The 6,797-nt window shown below is 45.1% G+C and overlaps 1 pseudogene across 1 annotated transcript; it reads right to left on the reverse strand.

The window, feature by feature from the left end:
* Positions 1 to 675: 675 nt before the first annotated feature.
* LOC147008226 (uncharacterized) lies at positions 676 to 5,354 on the reverse strand (annotated as a pseudogene). The gene is made up of 4 exons (XR_015053557.1): positions 4,566 to 5,354; positions 4,025 to 4,203; position 3,981; positions 676 to 2,774 (listed from the first exon to the last, which is right to left on the reverse strand). The product of XR_015053557.1 is annotated as an uncharacterized LOC147008226 (transcript).
* Positions 5,355 to 6,797: the final 1,443 nt, after the last annotated feature.

Raw genomic sequence — 6,797 nt, forward strand, 5'->3', positions numbered from 1 at the left:
TTGCAGGTGGATGTCCTTGATTCTCATGAGGAAATCATCCGTGTTGCGGATAGTGCGCGGTGAGTTGTGGGACGAGTGTTTCAAGCATTGGAATGGGTGCTTGGCTCGGTTGAATGTTGGTCCTCCTCTGAGTGATACGATTGTCCGTGGTGGAACATTTCCTTTGTGGATTTTTGGAAAGCCGCATGAATGAGTGCGTGGGGCGGACGGTCCAAAACTCCACTTCAGTCAGGAGCCTACTTTGACGTAATTTCTCTCGGCGGGGGGGGGGAAACTCGGGGGGAAATAAATTTGACGGGTCTTTTAGACCCGAACAACCGCTAACCGACCGTGAACGCCAATAACTCAACCGCGTGACCTAGGGTCCTCCCGTCTATGGGTTTAAAAGGGTTACCTAATTAATCACGTGATTTGAAGGACATTGTTTGACTGTAAACAGGTGAGTTGAGAGTGGAGGAACGGGCAAGGCTGTCGTGTCGATGCAGTCAGCGAGGAGATACCTGCTTTGAAGTCATCTTTGAGACAACAGCAGTGCAGTAGATTCGACGGGTCGAGGGAGTTCAGCCTAACCCGAACAGTTAATTGATCCAAACAGCCCCAAACATCACCAACCCAAACCGTGAGCCCAACAAACACGTCAAAACCTGAACACATGAAAAAAACGGGGGAAAAAAAACCTTTTTGAAAAACCTCTTCATGTGACAACGGACATTATCAAGTGTGCACCCTGAAGAGGGGCGGTTAAGGAGGAATTTGGGGCAGAAATGTGCACTTTGGGTTAAAAGCATGAAACTTGGGACATATATGAATCGATGAATGCCATCGGGGCCCAACTCCATGAAACAAAATGTTACATTTTTTATTATTATTCTCAGTGTTGCCAATATGTTCGTATCATGACACGTATAGTACCCCACCAGAGGTAACATATCACAGAATATGGTGGCAAATGATAGTTTGGTTTTAGCCGGATGACCAAATACAAACAGCGGAGTTGGGCCCTTTTTGAATTAAACAGCGAAAGTTTCCACAAAAAAGGGACAAAATATGTCTTGTTTCTCCAGAATCATTTTATTTCAAAACCTTTCGTGAAATGAGAACAACAAAGGACAAAATTTTGTTATTTTTTTATATCTGGGGGGTTGTCTTCTGAGGTCCGGTGTCAACAGCTTCAACTTACCAAGAACAACCATTCTGCAGACACATGTACTTCCATTTTAAACTCGACATGAAATAAATACAAAGCAAACAATCCATGTTATTTCTTGGCAAAGCACCACAAATCGAGCCGAACAACAAACATCAAAATCATCATATGCCTACTCATCTTCAAACTCTGAAGCATCATCACCACCTCTGTTATCAGTGGCTACGAACTTATCGAGGAAAGCCTGTGCTTCAGCTGAAAGATATCTGACTTGTTTCTTGACATCTCGAACTTTGGCATCCTTGACACCCAACTGCTTAGTGTGGAGTGCTTGCTGTGGATAAGTGATAACCCTGACATTAGGCTTTACAAGGTGGAACATGGTTGTTTCTAATGATGACATAGTTTCAGAAACCTCAATGTCGTATCCGAAGTCTGCTGAATACCCGAACATTTTGTACTCACTCACAGAGTACTTTTCACCATCCTTTTTATCCCGATTTCTTAAAGAATTGCCCAAGGTGTGATTTAAAATCAAGCATGTCCTTTCCGTTTCATCGAAACGACCTGAAAGATTTCAGAAACGGTTGTCTCCCAATTTTAGTATGTTTCAACGGTTTCATGCCTTCTCTGGATTTTCTCTATCACCCCAAACTTTCGGTCACATGGGAAATAGCTGGATCCTCTGATTGAAAGCCGATGAATCACTTCGTGAAATCTTTCATTGATTACAAGGGAGGACAGACATTGAACCATAGTGTGATCGTGGTTCTGACCACGACAACCATCAGTGAAAACTAGGAGTTTCCTAACTGTGTTTGGGATGTTATTTTGTTTGATGCAACGAATCACTTCATTCACACCTCCACGTGTACACCTTCATTTTGCCTGTTTTGGCTGAGTGTATGCCAAATGTGAACAGCCCCAACTGTCTTGAAAGAGAAGATATCCCCAGTTGGGAGATGTGGAAAGGTGATGTTCTGTTTAAAATCAAAACAGAGACATTCTGTGTTGGTATTGTTCTCAGCAGCTTCTGTAAACTCCTTCAACTTCTTGTCGAAGACGCTTGCCTTCATTTTGTGCAAAAGCAGCCTTGTTTCTCGGCCCTTCGTTACAGCTACATTTTTTTCCAACCTTGATTTTGGTCTTATTAGCTCAGTGCAGACACAACAGACGTCAGATCAAGGCCGACCAAACCCAAAGTTAAAACTTTGCTTGAAATAATCCAAGTAAAATGTGAATTTTATTTCACAGTAAATCTTTTTTGGATCAGTTCCAGCCTGATAGTCTGCATATTTAACGGGGAACAACAGTTCAAGGAACAGAGTGTACATTTTCACAACTGTCAGTTCAGAGGAAAGATACCTCCTCTTCTTTCTATGGCCGGCATAATGGGATACACAATATGGGAATGACCGAATATGTGCATCCACATTTACCTCTGAAATCCTCAGGAATGCACTCTCTATTGTTATGAGTCCCTCGTTTGTCTTTTGGTGTGGCTCCCTTGGACTGGTGCTGAGCGACTCTCCTCACGCGTTTTGTTCCCACTCCATACAGGCTTGCTTGCAAAGGCTTCTCTGCAAACCATTTTTACCTCGTCTCCCACTTTCGCTTGGCAGTAATACTGTTGTGGGCCGGGGTTCGATGGCGATAAACGACCACGAGGTGGAGCAGTGGAGTCATCTCCCACCGAACACCCGGAATTTAGGTCACGACTCTGATAAGTCCGAGAGTTCACGGGTCCCTTAGCGGACCGTGGTCGCCAATATTTCAACGGCGTGGGGGAGGGTTAATTGCCTAATTTCAATATACCTAAATACCTACGTCGTCCAACTACCGGGGAAAACAACACTCTCGACCGACTTTGTCCGAATCGAGTCGATATCACCGACTCGGATTCGGCGTAACCGAGCGGAAGTTACCAAAGCCACGCCGGACCAAATGAACAATCTATGGCACGAACGGCCTTACGAATCCTCAATATGCACCATGCTCGCCCAATGAAGGAAAGCACAGAAGACGGGCTGGTACATTTAACAGGAGTTTATTTTACAAAAAATAATCGGGGAGGGGAGCACAGAGCAGAGTTATCACGAATAAAAGGCAGGCAATGTACAATGAGCAAAAGCACTTGACAATCCTATTTAAAGACGGGGCCCAGGGACGCACACACGCACACACACACAGAATAAACTGGACCCCGTGGGTCTATTCGGTAGGGCCAGGCCGGGGTACCTGTCCCGCATCGTGCAGTCACACCGACTCGAACTACCACGGTGGGACTCGAACCTACGACCCGAAGTCCACGGCCCACGACCCTGGCTGCTCGAGCACTACCACACTGTTCGGTCACAACCACCACTGTGAGCCACCACAAAGGACCGCAGACCGCTCGAACCACGATCCTGCAGAACACCAATCGAGACCAAGACCGCCGACTGCTATCGCCACGATCCTGCGGCACACACTCGTCCGGACCACCACTCTACCCTTTTTGAGGTGGGAGGGTCTCTTCTCCTAGCCCTTGCCTCCTGATTGGATGGTCGGTTGTCAGGCGACTCATGTTGGCCCTTCATTGATCGGGCTGAACACTCCATCTGTCTGAGGCGGAGTCAGCCCTGAGGTGACGAAACCTCCACTCACGTCCGTGGTCCTGAACACGTGCGTAATGGCGACCGGGTCGAGTGAGGGTGGTGTCATTGTTGTTGATAAGGATGTCATAAACCTGACTACAAAATAACTCGTAGAGCACACATGTAATTCCCATTAGACAGAAGGAGGGATTCTATCTATAAACACATACTTATCGAAATAACTGCACGACGGGGACTCTGGCTGTCTGTGTGCACGAGGTTTCCAAATCCGGAACAATACTGCCAGCTGCGTTGAAATAATGCTTGTGTTCCCTTTTGTCTCTTTCGCTGGGGTTCTTGGAACTGATGAGGGACATCAAATCGGCATCTTGTGCATCCTGGTTGCTAATTGTGTTAAAATTTGCCAGCAGTGTCTCTCGTGCGGCAACAGTGAAGTTTTCAAGGCACTTCCTTCGACACCTGAAAAATAAAAAATACCTCATTAAAATGCTTTTACAGGTATAGCTAACATAGCTCCGATACTTTTCATGCAGCGACAATGAGATTTGCAAAGAAGGCGCAAAATCCCCCCAAAATAGCCTGGCACTATAGGGGGAAAACTACCCGGCACTGAATGGGTTAACAGTATCAAATTTGACCTGAAATATAGAAGGCTCATAAAAATGATAAAGCAGTGAAAGATTCTGTACAAAGCCTGGCTGTACATACATGCAAGAATGTATTGAATTTTATTAAACTGAATTTTATTGATAAACACACAGTGCACTGTGTAATGTAAAGTGCTGTGCATGCAGAGGCACCAACTTTACATTGATATTTACCGCAGCACTTTTCCTGTGTCCTTCTTGGCACCAACATACTCTTTGCCTTCTGCTCTCAGTCTCTCTCGTTTGTTTTTGGCCCATTCTCCTTCATTCCGCTTCCTTTTGGGTCTTATTTCTTCATCACTTGTATCAACATTCTCCATCGGCGCTGCCATCTTGGATCACGACTGCTGCTGCCGCCGAAATGTCGAGGCCAAATTTCCTGCAACAGAGGCCCAACTCCTCGAGTTGGGCCTTTGCTGAACTCACCGTGGAAAATACATTGTGAATAAGCACATTTATTCATGGGAGTTGGGACCTTCTTGCACACGATCAAAAAGCTTGTCCACTATAGAACGTAAAACATGCAAAACCTGAATGTTGAAAATTGTTGGAGTTGGACCCTCATGGTATTCATCGATCCATACGTAGTTGCCCCTTCTGATTATTTTTCGATGTGGATCTGGGTCAGCAGTGCCCCCTGTGGTGGCTGTTGTTGAAGGTTATTCAAAATGGTCGCCCAGTTCATCTAAACACCCATATCTTTTGAGCGAAACATCATATAAGCATGATTTTTTGGGGGGGAACTAAATATATGGATTTAGAGTCAGCAATGTCACTCGATAACGGAAAAGTAGATTAAATATTTATTTGAATTTAAATTCCGCAAAGGCTAAGCCACGTAACAAGCTGTCTGAAGACTTTTCCCTGTTCTTATTCCTTGCAAGTTCTGCAAGGTTTTGCAGTTTGTAGAGTTTTGCCAAGCACATTGTGTGGTATTGAGTAACAATGGCCATCACATCCCTAGCAGATACGTTTTCCTATCAGAATCATCAGCATCTTCATCAGCAGCATCAGCATCAGCCTATCAGAATCATAACAGCTTGGTTTGCCCATCACCAGCTACTAACAGCTTTTGCCTATTATTGCCGATCAGCTACTATCGGCTGACTATCATAAAGTTCTGCAGCATACTTCCTAACTTTGAAGTTAACGTCAAATGAGACAGCCTTATGAAGGCCGTCACGTCCAACAGGATTGTTGCAGAAGATGCACAGATCTGGTCATTGATTCTCTGAACAGGATCTTCTTGTTTTCACAGGTCTTTGCTCTGGTGATTCCACAGTTTTTCTCTTGCGTGCTCTCTGAAACTTTTCATAACGAACTTTATTTTTTTCAGGCTGCAAAACACAAACACAAAAATAAATAAATAAATCTGCTCTGTAAAATAAAAACATAACGCAAGGTGCATAATATATTATTGTTTAAACAAAAAAAATTCAAAACACTTGCAATGACAACCTTCTCCATAGATTTGACAAGGGTCATTTTGTTTTTAATAGATCACCTCTACAACAACAACAACACATTGTTGGGGGCCAGGGGTCGGGTTAGAAGACCACCAGGGGGTGAAGCTATCTCGGGTTCCAACCACACTCCCCGGAATTGCAGGCCGTCGCACACGGATAATTCCGTGACACGGCGGGTGGCGAACTGACCGTGAACGCCAATAGCTCAACCGCGTGACCTAGGGTTCTCCCGTCTATCGGCGGGGTGTCGTTGGTTTTACAGCAATTTGCACTGCATGAGACCAAGCCCCACACTACTCTGGAGAATGTGCATTTCTTGCACCGAAATGAAATCAATGCAGCTCAGGGGAATTCCTTTCTCCCCTTTGCCTCCTTCGTTCCGTCTCCTTCTACATTTTCCACTCTCCCTCTTGAAGCAAACTGCTCGTGCTTTAAATATCTTTCACAAACTGTGTTCATTTGGTCTTAGATTTGTTTTTGTTGGCATGGCCACGGCAACTATTGTTGGTGTCTCTTGTCTCGTGTTGTTGTCACTGGTTCCTGGGAGTCGATCTGAACCGATTCTAAACAAGGCTGTCAGGTGATCAAACAACCCAACATGTTTTTGGCCACTACGAGTGCCCAGACGGTCAATGTTCATGGCGGTGGAGCTAATAGTTTATTGGAGAACCGCATCGATACGTGGCCGCACGGATAATTATAGGTCCCCAATCAGACGGTAGTGTACTTGTTGATGGAGCATCAGCATGACGTTTCTCCTTTGCCCGATCCAACTTTGTGTTTTTGATCTTCAGCTTACAAGTGTTGTGCCAACTCGCACATTTTTGAATGAAAGGTTCTGTGTCACTTTCAGCGAATGGGAATGAAGCTGGCATACACCGGATCTGCCTGAACTCATCAACATTCTTCAGGAAGCTCGTACAGGTTTCTGCCACCGACT

Source organism: Eptatretus burgeri, chromosome 20 (assembly GCF_056783735.1).
Source record: "Eptatretus burgeri isolate ZD-2024b chromosome 20, Ebu_testis_v1, whole genome shotgun sequence".
In the NCBI taxonomy this organism is placed as follows: domain Eukaryota; kingdom Metazoa; phylum Chordata; class Myxini; order Myxiniformes; family Myxinidae; genus Eptatretus; species Eptatretus burgeri.